The sequence below is a fragment of the Rhinopithecus roxellana genome, chromosome 10 (genome assembly GCF_007565055.1).
Source record: "Rhinopithecus roxellana isolate Shanxi Qingling chromosome 10, ASM756505v1, whole genome shotgun sequence".
NCBI lineage: Eukaryota > Metazoa > Chordata > Mammalia > Primates > Cercopithecidae > Rhinopithecus > Rhinopithecus roxellana.
The window spans coordinates 278,546-294,764 of record NC_044558.1 but is presented as its reverse complement, the minus strand read 5'-3'; positions in this window follow the sequence as shown (position 1 = coordinate 294,764).

Here is a 16,219-nt window from a genome sequence, read left to right as displayed (position 1 = left end):
AGTTGACCATGATGGACCACTCATTGACCAAACATTTCCAATTACTCCTGTTCATCAGCTGTTGCCAGTTGTACTTAGCCTGGCATATTATTTTAGGTTAAACCATATGAAACTGTCATTTTGGGTGGTCAAAAATAGTCACATATTGAAAGTATTTTAGGCTTCAACCTAATACATCGAAGATACTAAATACATGTGTGTTATTTAATTTGAGAGGAACTAGAACATTTGGGAGTTCAAATTTTCAAAGCAGACTCAGCTTCCTCAATCTATGTCATGGCATGAATACCAATTCATGGCATTGTTGGGGGATCAGTGAGATATCATGTCTAAAAGAGCATACCTGGTTTAGTGCCATGAGATTATCTCTAAATTAGCTTTATTTGAATTGGCACAAGCTCTGACTTCAACGTTGAAAGGGGCCAATAGTTGCCCTCAAGAGGCTTATAGTTTGACAGAGACCATTCAGACATATCCATCTAGAAACGATGTCAGGCATTCCAGAGTCTAATGCTTGGACATGGATAGTGTTATGACCACAGCCCCAGAGTCAAAATGCCTTGGCTGGAATCTTAGTTCCGCCATTTACTTGATCTGTGACCTTGAGTCATTTAATAATTTCTCAGCCACTTAGTTTTCTCATCAGTGGAACAAGAATAACAATATGCCCAGTTCATAAAGCTGTGAAGATTCAGGAAGATAATGAATGCCAAGGACTTAGAATTGTTCTTGGCATGTAAAACGTGCACAGTCAATTTCGCTACTACTATTATTTTGATAGTTATTATTAATATTCTTATTCGTCAAATGAGAAGGAGCATTAGAGTAATCTTTGCTCAGGATGGAATAGTCTTCTGCCTACAACCCTCAGTGTTAGGTTCTCAGCTTCTGAGAATGCTGTCATCTGTGGTCTCCAAAGTTTAGGACTACCGACGACAGGCCTGAGATGAGGTGTGCATCTGCAAATGCTTCACAGTCAGAAAGCAGATTTAGAAATTTCTAGGGAAACTATGCTCTCTGATGAGGTCTTGAGACCCTGATAAGAATCTGGGGGTTGAAAGCCCCCATAATTATCCTTAGCCACCCAAAGCATCCATTGTCCAACTTCCCTGGGTTAGGCAAGACTTCCCAGTAAAATTACTCATGGAAGGGGAAACTCAATGGATAGACCTTTCTTATCTCTGATTATATGAAGGGCTGTACAACTTTAAAGGAAGCACAGCCCACACAGGACTGCTCTCGCTTCTGATACCAGTTGCAAGTTCAGGAGTCCCCAAGACTATCCTTAGGTTTAATCATTTGCTAAAATGATTCACAGAACTTGCTGAAAGATACTATACCCCTGAATATAATTTGTTACAGGGAAAAGAAATGTTGAAATCAGCCAAGGGAAGAAGCACATAGGGTGGAGTCTAGGAACAATTTAAAATGTGGAGATACACCTGGGCACAGTGGCTCACGCCTGTAATCCCAGGAGCAGATCACCTGAGGTCAGGAGTTCGAGACTAGCCTGGCCAACATAGTGAAACCCCATCTCTACTAAAAAAAATACAAAAACTAGCTGGGTGTGGTGGAAGACACCTGTAGTCCCTGCTGCTTGGGAGGCTGAGGCAGGATAATTGCTTGAACCTGGGAGGCGGAGGTTGCACTGAGCCAAGACCATAGCACTGCACTCTAGCCTGAGCGACAGAGCAAGACTCAGTCTTAAATTAAAAATATATATATATGTGAAGATCCCAGTTGTTCTCTCCATGGAGTCACTCTCGTGCCACCAATGTGTGACAATACACATGAGTATTTCCTGATAGGGAATCTCACTTGGGCTTTGAGGTCCAGAGTTTTTACTGGAGCTCCATCGCCTAAGTGTTGACTTCCCATGTGGCTCACCTCTGTCTCCAGTCCCTCGGGAAGGCAAGCTGATACCACACGATTCAAAGTGTCCACCTTCCAGCACATTGCTGCTGTGGTTCAAAACCTGCACCATAAATCACATTGTTACTCTGCCCGGCCCAAGGTCTCAAGCAAACAAAGAGAGTCCTACCAGTCATGATACTCCAAGGGCTTAGAGATCGCCTCCAAGAAGTGAAGGACAGAACCAAACCTCTTTTTAGGAAGGGTTAGTTTCTTTACTACACAGGCCTTGTGTAGGCTCTGGGGACACTGAGAGAGTCAGCACTGGGATGGGAGCTCATAGTCTACTGGGAGAGGCAAGTTAGGTAACCAATACAAGTCAGCCAGTGTGTACCTGCGCAATTGGCCATGACCACCAGAGGGCGCTGCAGCGAGGTTCTTTAAAGAGCAGGTGCAGCCTGTGAGGTCTACAGGGATAGTTTGGTGACGTGGGAATGGGGTTGGCCTAATCAGCAAAGTTTGTGTTGACATGCTTATCAACTTGACTGTTGACATGCTTATCAACTCCGCTGGCCCAGAGGATCTCTAAATCCAGCTTACCTCATTTACTCACTGACTTTGGGGTTTGGGTGGGTGGGTGGGTGGCAATTAAGCCTCCTGGAAAGATTGGGAAGCTCAATAGCTCAGTAATGGTTGAGGCAGCAGTGAGGCTGAGCAAAAGCAAATCAGTGATTGGGGACAAAAGTGTACAGACATGATTATGCAAACTACCAGAGATCTGTCCACAAACCACCTACCATTGCAGCCCTCACTTGGAAACTGTTCTCTTGATGATTACAGCTGCCGCACAGGATCCGTGAGAGGGCACGGGCATTCTCCCCTTGCCTGCTTTTTGGAAGTTGCCTGGGTCCCTCTGGAGCAGGGGGAATAGAACTCTTGGATGCTCTTTGGCATTATTTGCCTGTGTAGACAGTGCATGGTCTCCCTCACCCTCATTCCCATCTTTCACCACTCCCAGGAACTTGCCTATTCTGCCACTGACCTCACCATCAACACTTTGATGGAGACCTAAGCTTACCATCCTTTTCTCCTCCACTCATATGCATTCCATGGTCTATTACTGGCCCTCACATTCACTCTCTGGGTCCCTGAGGATGGGCCACTCCACCAAAATAATTCAGAGGGATGGCTGCACCTGTCAACTTGTAGAGACATAGCCTCCATGTGTCAATGGGGAACTATAAAGACCAGGTTTCAATGTGGTCCCCTGCCTTGGGGGCCCATGGTTTGATGCCCTAGGAAGTTTCACCACCTGACTTAATTCCACCATGAGGCCTCTTTTAGGGGAGCTGGGCAACACCTTTCTGACCCCAATCCTTTATTTGTTCAAGAAAAGCAGCAGATTCCTGCTCTCATCTCAAAGCACCAATATCAGCAGCCACCTTTGCCCTTTTTATTTCCTATTTTTTGGGGGGGGTCAGGGGGAGGGGTTCTGAATAGTTTTAGGTTTTTACATTTCATGCTTTTCAAAACACATTTTTTTTGTGTGTGTGTGTATCTCTGTATATGACCCAGGGCAGTAAGAAAAAGAAAACTTGGTTCATTCAATGTGTTGATATTCACTGAGAATTTATCGTAAACCTGGCACTGTTTACGGGGAACTTAAGTAGAAAAGACAATGTCACCGTGCTTGAGAAGCCTACTGCCCAGTAGGGGAGGCAAACGTGTAAATGACTAACCAAGTGGCAAAATGGGTGATACTACCAAGGGGGAATAAACAATTTTTCAGCAAGTAGTGACAACCAGGGAAAGGTTCCCAGAGAAGGAAATGTTTCAAGCAGGCCTTGAAAGAACACTGGAGCTTTGCAGTTGGAGAAGAGAGAGAAGTTATTCTAGGCAATGGGAGCCACACAGACAAAAGCAAGGAGGTGTGGGAATGCATGGTGTGTTCATTGAGGACACAGAGGAGCCAAGGCCACCATCCAATGCCGCACCAGCTGTGTACTGCACAACTCCAGGAGAGGTGCGCAATCCAGACTGTGGTATGAATGGTGCAGCCTGGAGTCATGCAATATGGTAGCCTGACAGAGGGTACTTGGGAGAGATGGGGGAGGTGTAGTGAAGAATCTTGAGAAATTTCACTTTCATTTCATCTGTTGCCTCAGCTATCAATGAGCAACTGCTCAGCAGACATTGGCTGAGCAACCATTGAGTACTTGGGGTTTACCGTGTCTCTGCCATTCTCATGTACTGCACGAGCAGGGGCTATTGAGGGCTGTCTGGTAATAATGAGCAGTGCTGTCCAGCAAAGGCCAGCACCCTTCAGACCTGGCACACATCATTAGATGCACTTCAGTGACGGGGGTACGGATTCATCGGTGGGCCTGAGCCCCCTTGGCTTCACATTGCGGATATCTCAGAGCAGTGGGGGATCATGGTGGCCGTGTAGTTCTACTCCCTCCTTGTGGAAATCAGAAACTGAGGGCCAGAAGGAGAAAGTGACTTGCTCAAAACCAAGAGTTTGATAGTTTTTGATCTTAGGTTAGAAGTTCGGTCTCTTACCTTGTATCTCGGTAATATTTTCACCAAACGTCACTGTCATGGAGTGCCATTTATTTATCCTTCATAGAATGGAGGGTCGTGCTTATAAGCCATCAGGGTAAGTAACCCCAGCTGCTCTGATAGGCAGCCTCTAGATCTCAGTAGTCTAATACAAGAAAAGTTCATGTCTCAGTCTCATCACAACCTAATATGATTTGGGTGACTCTCTCTGCAGTTACACAGGAGTGTAGGGGGGTCCATCTCGTGGCAGAAAGAATGGAGAAAGCACACCCACTCTTAAGTGCCTCAGCCAGGGAGTGACGCACATCATTTCTGCTCATATCCCATTGGTAAGAACAATCCCAGATCACGTCTAGGGAGGCTGAGAAGTGTAGTTCAGCTGTGTGCCAGGAATAGGAGATGGTTTCAGTGAGCATCCAGTCAACATATGCACAGTTATAATGTGGAAAGTCCACATCATGGCTGTTATCTCTAATGCTCACAAAGCAATGACTGTTGACTGAGTGGTTATCTGTTCTTTGTCCCAGAGTTATCGCCTCTATCTCCTGTGCCTCTCCCCATGTTCTGTTCCACAGGTGGAAACTGTGACCCAGAGAATTCAGTGACCTGTCCAGGGTCATGTTCAACCAAACACATCTAGAACTTTGACCCAAGAGGTCTAGATTTCAGAAAGCATCCTTCCTCTCCAAAGGCATACCTGAAGGTATCTCCGGGTAGCAGATGCCCTCTCTTGGAGGATGTGCTCACACCTGCACGCTGCTGAACACGTTGTTTGCAGTGGCAGATGATGGCAGGCAGTGAGGCCCCTGGGGAGGGAGAGGGGAAAGGAGAGAGCAACACACCTGTCTTCTCTCCAAGCTGTTGTTCCCCTATCTGCCAGCCACGCCTTCCTCTTATGCTGTCATGAAACTGTTTATTTTATTGACAGCAAGCACCGCAGCTTGGAATATTTGTCTACGAGGAGAGAGCAGCCGGGACTGATTCTGGAGCCTGGCTGTGCGTGGGGATGTGTGCATGCCGGCTCGTGCAGTCAGCTGCTGCTTTGATTTCAGCTTAGCTTTCCCCATGGCATGGAGCAGAAAGCAGTGTTTCTTTCCTCCTCTAGGCACCACAGATTTCATAACCTGGGGAAGGTTATTTGTGGGGAAGGCATTGATTTGGAAAGAGACACGAGTAATCAGTTTCTCCCCCATGCTCATCTCCTGGGGTCCTTGACATAACCTGATTCCTCCAGAGCCGTTAAAGCCCCTTCTCTGGGGTTAGACTTGGCCCTTTCTAGGTTCATACACTCTCCAGGCGCTTTCATACCACTGCTATTGCAACCCTCCCGACAGCATGTCAGGTTCATGATTTATCTCCAATTGTCATTTCTGCAGGCATTATGAGGCCAAGACCAGGACACGGAAGACTTGATCTGAATCCATTCCAGTTCCATCAGTTGCCTCAATCAGTTTAATTCATTCCTCACAGTTACAAAGTTATGGTCTCTTCAGAAATCAGTTTTCAGTTCCTGGACTCCCCATCCCATAACCTTTAAACCTTTCAGATTAGCAACCTTAATTCAAGCTGTTGAAGCTTCCACAGAATAAATTTTCTTTTTTTGTTTAGAAAAGATATATTCGAATTTCTTGAGCTTCTTGTTGAGAGGCTCCGTGCTAATTGCTCTTATTTACGTTATTATCTCATTTACCGATATTGTCTCATTAAAGAGGAACTGTGAGAAACAGTTCCTGAAAAGAAGATGTGGTCAGTTCTTGTGTGAGAGACACTTGATGAGACACTGCAGGGTCAAAGGTGGTTTTTAAATGACTCTGTCCCTCCAGAAGCTCAGTCTAGTGGCTATGGTAGTTAATCGCCATCAGAGTGTCAATACAGCCAGGCTCCAGAATCAGCAGCATGGTCCACAGTTCCTGAGTGAGCTCACATTTTGTGTCAGGCAGTGAGTGCACAAAGCCCTTGGCATGCATCACCTTGTTTATTCCGCCTCACTCCTAGGAGATAGGCACTCTTACCACTATACCCATTTTGGTGGTTCCGTAACCTGAGTCTTAGAGAGGTTGAGTCACCTGCCCAAGGCATCGAGCTAGTGTGTAATAGAACTGCGGTTTTGTTTGTTTGTTTGTTTTGAGAAAGAATCTTGCCCTGTTGCCCAGGCTGGAGTGCAAGGGCGTGATCTCGGCTCACTGCAACCTCTGGCTCCCAGGTTCAAATGGTTCTCCTGCCTCAGCCTCCCAAGTAGCTGAGACTACAGGTGTGTGTCACCATGCCTGGCTAATTTTTTGTATTTTAGTAGAGATGGGGTTTCCCCATGTCGGCCAGGATGGTCTCAATCTCCTGACCTCGTGATCCACCCACCTTGGCCTCCCAAAGTGCTGGGATTATAGGCATGAGCCACTGCGTCTGGCTGGTAGAGAGCTGGTATTTAACCCACATCCGGCTGACTCCAGCATCACGATACTGACTCCATCATACAATGCAAATAGAAGCAAGAACCACAAAAGAGCTCCACCAGGCTTACAAATCAAGTGCCCAGGGCAGGGGAAAGTTTAATTAATTCTCACAGGAGAGTCTAGGAAGGTGGCCTCAATGCGTTTGAATTTGAGCTGGTCCTTAAAACATTGGCAGGGCTCCCGAAGGCAGATTTAACAGGGAGGCACTCCAGTGAACAACACGTCAGGAAGCTGGAAGTTCCGCCTGAGACAGGGCTGTGAGGAGCCCACCTGAGCACTGGAAGGAGCGGATTCGTATTTTTCCTCACTTATCGTTCCAGCTTTCTCGAGTGGGAGTATTTGAAAGATATTTACATTATTGTAAAGATCTGGGTTGTTCCCACCCATTTTGCAGTTGGGGATCATTAAGCTCTGTTGAGAATAACTAAGGGTCAGAGCCCAGGGCCTACAGGAGTGCTTTGCTACCTGGCCTTGGGGAACGCTGCCTGCTGAAAGCCGGAACCCCCTCGAGCAGCCTGTGGCTCACTTAACCCTAAGGTGGGAGGAGGAGACAGGCATCCAGGAACAGACCACAGAGCCTCCTCCTGACTGCCTGGCAGCCGTCCACCTTCCATCCTTCCCTGAGCTCTTGGCTTCCCCAGTCAACAAAATGGAGCCTGTGTATTGTAATCTCGGGCACAGCGTGAGCCATTGTTCCTGGAGATTTCCAGACCTCTTCTTTGGACGCAGAGGCTGTGGGTCCAAAGGTGAAGAGACAAGGGCCTCAAGCCCCTCTACTAGTTGACTTTCATTTCTTGCCTGCTCTGTCTCCAGCTGTATGTCCAGGGACCGGTAGACATCGCTGCCCCTATGATTAAGGACCTCAGGTTTCTTCTCTGAAAGCAACCAGAAATGAGCCATAAAACAGCCAGTGACTCACTGTCATTAAGCAAATGAAGTGTTATTGAAATAGTGACGTGCTGAGGTTACAGCAAGCATAATCCAGCCACGATGACGATAGGAGAGATGAACGGCTGGCAAGAGAAAGGTCTTCCTGGCTGTCGGGATCGAGAGACTGTTGAGCAGGGGTAAGGGTGGTGAAGGTAACCTCCTCCGTGGACATTTACCATTAGGACAGACAGGTCAGGTGACCAGAGGAGGAGGAGGAAATCCTGAAGAGGTTATTCACCACTATCAGGGGCCTTGGGGAGAGTGCTCTCCGCTTCTGGGGGAACACAGTGCTTCTCAGATGTGACTATGCACCAAATCACTTGAGGGTCTTGTTAAAAGGCAGACTGATTCCAATGGTCTGGGTGGGGCCTGAGGTTGTGCATTTCTAGCCAGCCCTCTGGAAGCTGCTGCTGCAGTACAGCTCACACATGGAGAGCAAGGGCTTCTCTTGACTGTCACACTCAAGACTATCGGGTTCTCTCCAAAGCAAGTAGGTTTAAGACTCAGGTGTGACTTTTCAAAATTGAATTTCTTTAAAGAGAAAAATCTTGAGGCATCCATCTGGGAGTGGAAGAGGTAAAGACCAGGCATGGAAGAAGAGTGTATTTTATTTGTGCCAGGGGAGTTGAGGGCAACTGGAGGGTCGGGTTCAGCTGATGAGCCCGGGACCTAATCCCCAGCAGACCCTGCCATGTGGGGTCCAGGCTTCCTGGAATCAGGTCAGCCTCACTCCCCAGGGGCATGGCTTCACTGGGAATGTGGGGCACATGGTTCTAGCCTTAACCCCACCTTCCAGCCGCATTTATTAAGGCCAACAGGGTCTGGAGAGAGCAAGGTATTCTGAATTCATGAGAAAGCAGATGACAGAGATTCTTACATGCTGTCTTTGGAAAGCATCTGAAAAGCGGTCTGGAGTTCTGTGGGGTCTGTGCTCAGCGTGAGGTCATGCTCACCCACAGCCTGAGTGACAAGTGGTACAGGGATGTGGATGCTGCTCAGGAGCTTTAACAAGTGGCTCCTTGGGGACAAAGGAGCAGCAGAACTCACTGCTTTGCCACCTTGTTGATTTTTACCACTCATCAGCTCAGCCAGTCCTCCACGCAGCTGAGGAAAAAGGAACATGTTAGTGCAGGTTGGCCTATTTGTCATAAATTCAAAATCACAAAGACCCAAACTGCAAAATACCTAGGACATGGGAAGGGCCCTTACCATTGATTTCCATCCCGTTTTCTCCAGCCTCGGAGCAGGGACTGGTGGAGGGTGATCCCAGAGAGACAGGCTGAGAGGCTGGCAGTGGTCAGTGACACGGCTCCTTGAACCCCCTTCCAGTCCACTCTTGGCCACCTGAGTGACCAAAGTAGTCCAAAGTAGTCCAGCCTCCTCAGGCTGCCCCTTTCTGCCTCTGCTTATCTGCAGCCCCACTCTACAAGAGTTCCCCTAGTCTGTGGTTCTCAACCTGGTGTGATTTTGTCCCTAGAGCATATCTGGCAATGTCTGAAGGCATTTTGTCACAGCTGGGGCAGGTGCTACTGGCATCTGTGGGTAGAGGCCAGGAAAGCTGTCAAACTCCTACAATGTACAGGACAGCCCCCACAAGCAAGAATTATCCAGCTCAAAATGTTAATCATGCTGAGATTCAGAAATGTAGACAAGCGCCTAGGGGTCTGGGAGGGACTTGGGAGAGCCAGAAACACAGGTAACCAGGCTGAGACTTTACCAGAATACATGCCTTAGAGCAAAGTACTAGGGCTTAAATTTCTCCCCTGAAGAAGAGGACTCCCTATAATTTGCTGTTTGTTTCACCTACCTGCAGCTTTGTCATCTGCCTGTGATGCTGTCATCAAGTCTTTCTACCCCCGGCATCAAGGTGGTTTTAGTAAGTGGTTGTGATACAGCAGGTGAAGGAGAGGAAAAGCCAGGGTCTTCTTCATTTTCATTCCCTACTGGACATCTTTGACATCACCCTAGAGTTAGAGTCAGGCAGGAGAAAGGGCACAGGTTGTGGAATCAGAAGATCCTGGGTTTTGGCTATGCGAGCTTTGGAAGTAAGCTAACCTCTCTGTCCTCAGTTTTCCCTCTTGGAAGAGGCATGTAACCAAGCCTTTAACCATACAAGGATTAGAACATAGTGGGTATTCAGAAAATATTAACCAGCATCCAAACTTTTTATGAAATGCTTGTTTTTTCCACCTAACACTGGATGACCAGGAAGAGAAGTCAAGTACCAGAAGTCTAGTAGTAAACACACTGAAGGCAGCAACCACCACAGGCACATATTCAAGATTCAGGCTAAACAAAACCAGTTAAATCTTGACTATATGGAGGTCAATTTTCTGCTTGTCTATCTGCATGCTAAGTCTTGGTTTTGCCAAACTTCAAGGCTGAACCAGAGACTGTTGGAGATACAGGTAGCCGTACAAACTAGAGAGTAGTGCCACAGTGAGTGTGCCTCTGTGGGTCATTATGGGTGCCAGGATGGATGTGCGTATCTGTGGCTGGGTGTGTAAGACAGTGTGTAGACAAATGAATTTGATTCCCAGACCACACGTAAATGCACTAAAGATTAGTCTTATTTGAAGCGTTTTGTTCTCACCCTCTATTAGAAGTAGACATGCTAACATTATATCAATACTATGCTTTTTTTTTCATTTATTTTTACTCATCTACTGCCTCTTTCTCCAACAAGGATCTGAGATAGTTCACAACTAAGGATATAGATGATACATGAATCAAGTTATAGGTATAAGTGTAAATCTATTTCTATATATTTGTCTATCAAGACTGAAAGTTATGTTAATGCTGTAGGCCAATCTTGTCACTATAATTGATCATCACGTTTGTCTCTAAGCTTCTTGCCAGCCAAGGTAAAAAGAGAAAGAGAAGAAAATTACATAACACATTTTTTTATGTGTGGCCTTGAAGAACAAAGCGGATAATTTCAACTACAATCTTACAACAAACGCAGAAGTGGATTTCACAACAAATCTTGATGAAAGCTGAATGCATAGTATTAAACTGCAGTTTAGTGACAATGGCTCCACAAAGCTCCTGAGAGGCCAGTGCTTTCAGCATTTAATTTGATATGGGATGAACTTCGAATGCCCAAAAGAGTAGATACATCACCATTCCTTATGCTTTCTTCCTGAAATACAATATTTCCAGCTGGGTTTTTTTTTTTTTTTTTTAACCAGGAATTGTTTACAGATAATAGGGTGTTACTTCCTTGCAGAGACCTGAGTGCTGGACTTCTAGTCATAAGCAGATAGATAACTTATATAGAAATTCCCATCCCTGTTCCTGGTATAGAGTAGACACCCTGTGCACATCTTTCTGTTATTGGTTCATTTTTCCATTTGTTCATTCATACACCCATCTGTCTGTCTGACCCTCCCCTAATTTTGGGAAACAGAACAAAAGGACATAGTAGTTGCCATGTAACTTTTTGAGATGAGCTTCAATGGCTGTGACATGGGGGCTTCCATCCTCCAACCCCCGTACATGACTGAGTCCTCACTTGGAGTAGTAAAGGCCCATGGGACAAAACTGAGACTAACAGGCCTGGTTGTTTAGCAGAGAAACTGGCATTACATGGACAGGCCAAGCTGTAGGAAAGCAATCTGAAAGGCCATCCCGAGAGTGTTTAACTAATTAAATGGGTTCACCAGCTGAGAGCCATGCTGCAAACAAAAGATCTGTGGTGTCTCTTTCCTGAAAGGAAAACAACCCATCCCTCATTCCATTCTTAGTTATATATGTATAATTGCAGCCATGCCTGTTTGCACAACCAATGATACAGGTATAAGTCAATTTATGTTTGTTTTTAGCACCATGCTATTCAGTTGCCAAGAAACACATTACTTGCTTAATGGTTTATCTAATCCACCCTGTTAGTCCTTTGCAATGTGATCCATTTTTTTGGTCCTTGGTTAAAGCAATCACATGACTAGATTATGCCTGAGATTCTGCTCTCATCATCACCACCCTTCATCTCCTGTGTGGGTGCACACAGTCACATGCACACACATTCACGTGCACACAAATCTGTCACACACATCCACTCATATACACGCATTCACATGCATACAGACTCATTCACATGCATATACATCTATGCACACACACATGCACACTCATTCACATACACACTTGCTCACATACACACATATTCATGCATGGACGCTTGCTCACGTGTGTGCGAATCATGTGCACACACTCTCTCACATGCATATGCCTTTGAGAGCCCAAAACTTCAGAAAGAAAGAAAAGATAGAAAGACAGAAAACAGCTTTGAGCAGGTACAAGCAGCCTCTAACCCTCTGAAATTCCCCTTGTGACAACCCACATAGCTGTCACATCTCATGAAGCTGCGTTTGAATTCTTCAGTCACTGTGCTATTCTGACTAATGCACTTTCCTGGATGTCTTAAAGTTAACCAGAACATCCTTTTTTTTTTTTTTTTCGGTTGCACCATGCTACTGAAAATCTTCCTGTAGGCATTAGCCCTTTTCCCAGCCTTGGCAAATATCATAAGTAAACGAATCTGCCTTTGAATGATAAAGGCTCATTGTAGCTGAGAGTAGAGACTCATTAAGGCATAAATGATGTGGATTTTGGAATGAGACAATCTGACATTAGATTTCAGCTTTGAATGGCACTTACAGGCCATGTGCTTTCTGACACCTGGCTTACCTTTTATTAACCTTGGTTTTATTTACTAGCCTGCAGAAACAGAGATGACTATATTTACCTTGTAGAGCTATTATGGAAGTTATAAGCATCGTAGGTAAAGATCTGGAGCTTAATGGTATCCTGTATACGGCAGATGTGTTGTTTTGGCTTCTATTATTGCAGAGAGTGCCAGAGTAACATATAATGATAAAAGATGCAGGAAATGGAAATTGAGTCAAATGTAGAATCTCCTCAGGGCAGTCTTTTTTGAAAACTGAATTCTGATGCCACAGCTGATATTTCCTCATTAATAAAGTGGAGTCTAGTGAGAACAATCCACATCTGATGTAACGATGCAAAGTTTCTCCATGGAGAACTGGCATAAGTGGTATATGTAGGTCTATGGTGTCAGCATGGGGTGAGGGATCCCTTTGGCTGTCCCCAGGCTCTGCTGGACCATGGAAGGAATGCGGGAGTAGAAACATTGGGGACTTTTGGCCCAGCCACACAGGAGAGCAACAGGGGAGGCAGAATCAGACTCCCTGCCCAAGATCTTGCAGCTGGCTGCCTGGTCCTCGAGCCACATGGGGTTCATTCTGCACTCCATACAGTGGGGGTTGGTTATTCCTGGCAGAATTCCCTGTTATTAAATAAAGGGAAACTTAAAGAAGCAAATAAAAAATGTTTCTTGTGCATCTTAGGCTTCTTGTGGCTTTTAAGGCAAATAACATTTTGAAGAAGGGTTAGGAAAGCACAAACATATGGATGGCAGTACTTGGCCTCAAAGATAGCCAGATGAAAACTTAGCCAGCCTGGCCAATATGGTGAAACCCTGTCTCTACTAAAAATACAAAACATTCGCTGGGTGTGGTGGCAGGCACCTGTAATTCCAGCAATTTGGGAGGCTGAGGCAGGAAAATTGCTCGAACCTGGGAGGTGGAGGTTGTAGTGAGCTGAGATCATGCCACGGCACTCCAGCCTGGGGAGCAGAGTGAGATTCCATCTCAGAAAAAAAATAAAGAAAGAAGGAAGGCATTGGCAGAAAGTGTCATTGGGAAGCTACCTTCTCAACCTCAGGCAGGTACATCTCCTTTTTTTTTCTGGTTAACTTTCAGACAATCCTAGGAGAGGAATATTGAGATGAGGGTGGCAAAGTCTTTGCAATAGGAGGGACAGTGGCTCCCGAGAATTGGAGCCCTACCACATTTCTAAGAGCAGAATGGTATCCAATTGGCTTTGTATTTGCCAAGCCACAATGTACAACCAAAACCTCAGAGTCTACTGGATAGAAGAAAACCAAGACTGCTGAAATTCCTTTCCTTCCTTTTCTTTTGTTCAGGGCATCCTAAAAGCAGGCTCTGGCATTTTCCACTAACAAGTTATATGAGGGATAAAACATAGAAGACAGAGAACTAAGAAATTCCCCAGCTCCCGGTCTCCCTGGGCTGTTCCGCTTTCACCATTGGCTTTTCAATTATTAATTAAACACGAATTAGTAAATAACAATGAATGATAGGAAGTGTTGCACTGTCTTCCACTGCATCTGGAAACACTAATGGCAATCCTCATAACAGACTCTCAATAAATATAATTAAATGCCTATGACATGCCAAGTGCTCTGCTGGGCACACTGGAGATCACAGAGAAGCACTGTGTCCCCAGCTCCTCTAGGGGACCCCAGAGTCTGTTGGGGAATGCAAGAGGCATCATGAAAAAAATCACTGTTCTTACCAGGCAGTAATTGCCAGTGCCCAATGATCAGCCGGCCAAGCTCCAGGAGGCCATAGACCAGGAAAGAAGTTAGCTGGAAATCTGTTTTCTCCTTGTGTATTTCATGACACTAATTTCAGTAGGAGAAATCCCAACTGGATGTGCTAGGTCTTCCAGCAGCAACAATTTTTAAACCTGGGGAAGGAGTTTTTTTTGTTGTTGTTTGGTGTTTTTGTTTTTGAGACGGAGTCTTGCTCTGTCGCTAGTCTGGAGTGCGGTGGCACCATCTCGGCTCATTGCAACCTCCGCCTCCTGGGTTCAAGCGATTCTCCTGCCTCAGTCTCCCGAGTAGCTGGGACTACAGACATGTGCCACCACGCCCGGCTAATTTCTGTATCTTTTTTAGTAGAGACAGGGTTTCACCATGTTGGCAGGATGGTCTCGATCTCCTGACTCAGGTGATCCGCCTGCCTCAGCCTCCCAAAGTGCTGGGATTACAGGCGTGAGCCACCGCACCGGGCTGAGGAAGGAGTTTTTAAGGAAGTTGGGAGAGATTTGGGGGGGTGGTGCGGATTATTCTTTCCCTGTTAAATCTTGGATCCAAGGAACTCGTGTTTGTTAGAAAGAAGGATCATGATGCCTTTTGTCCCAAGGACTTCACGTGACATGAAATAGCTACCTTAACTGGAGCACACAGCTCATGCTCACATGCGCACATGGTACAGGCTGAACCACTACAGCCGCTCTTGCTGTCCCCAGGACCCCACCCTACCTAGGCTCCCGGCCAGTGGAATCTCTGGCACCCACAGGCTTTCCTGGGCACAACCGGTGCTTGTTCCTGTTAGAGTCCTTTCCTGATCACCTGCGGGACACACTCAGCCTTGACATGCCTTCTGCTTTGTTTGTGACTCTGGTGTACAGCTCAGCCTCCTCTCTGCAGTGAAGCCACCTGTTCTTCAAGAGTGCCCAAAGCTGCATTGTAGCTCAGTTGTCTGTCTTTCCTCCTTTAGCCTCCCACAGCCTTCTTCAAAATCCTATTCGAAAAAATCTTATCTCCTCTACATCTCCCAGACGGTCTGAGGCTCTGTTGTTTAAAGGAATGAGCTCCAACTTTGGGGAGAGACAAGCATCCTTTTGGAGCAGGGCTTGGCCACTTGCTAGCTGTGTGACTTTCGGTGGGTAACTTAACCTCTCTAAGCTTCAACTTCTTCTTCTGTGAAACAGGATTGATGTGAATGTTACAGGGTGACGTGGCCAAAGCATCTAGTATGGTGTCTGCACATGGGGAGTTGTTATTTTTAATGCACCCCCTTCATTTTCTGATATGTGCATAGCTTGCACTAGCACAAAGTTAATTTAGCTTATGTTGCCATTTTACAAATGAGTTTTATGAGCCAGAACTTTGTTAGTCACTTTCAATAGGGGTTATTTCATGGAACCCTTCCAACTGTTTGTGTGATGTCGATGCTATTTTCTCCATTTTCTAGATAGAATAACTGAGGCTAGAGACCAGGAATGTGAAACTGGGTTCTCCAAGGACTCCACCAGTCTGTTTCCATCCCCTCCCACATCCGGTTCATGCTTATTTGCTTATCTCAAGGGAGATGACACAAATGAGAAGACACAATCCCTGTCCTCAGAGAGCCCAGAGTCCAGGAAAACCAAGAATGTCAGCCAGAACTCTAACCAAACTTCAGGGAAAACAGACTCGTGCCTGTGGGCTGATCAGGCATGACAGTGTATAGCGGGTGGTGAGGCAGTGGAGAAGGCATGGGCCCAGGTCTTCCAAGATGAGCTTCATGTAGCCTTGGATGACAAGGGGACTAGAATAGAGGCAAATGGACGAAGAATCAAGGGGAGGAGAATCCCATGTGGAGAGCCAAATTCACCCTCAAGAGACGTAAGCAAATAAGCATGAAGCAGATGTGGGAGGGGATGGAAAGTGGCTAGCGGAGTACTCAGCACCAGCAGAATGTGTGTGCTGGAATGGGGGTTCAGAGCTCAGGAGTGGATTAAAAGGAAGCCCATAGCCCTATTCTCAAGAAGCT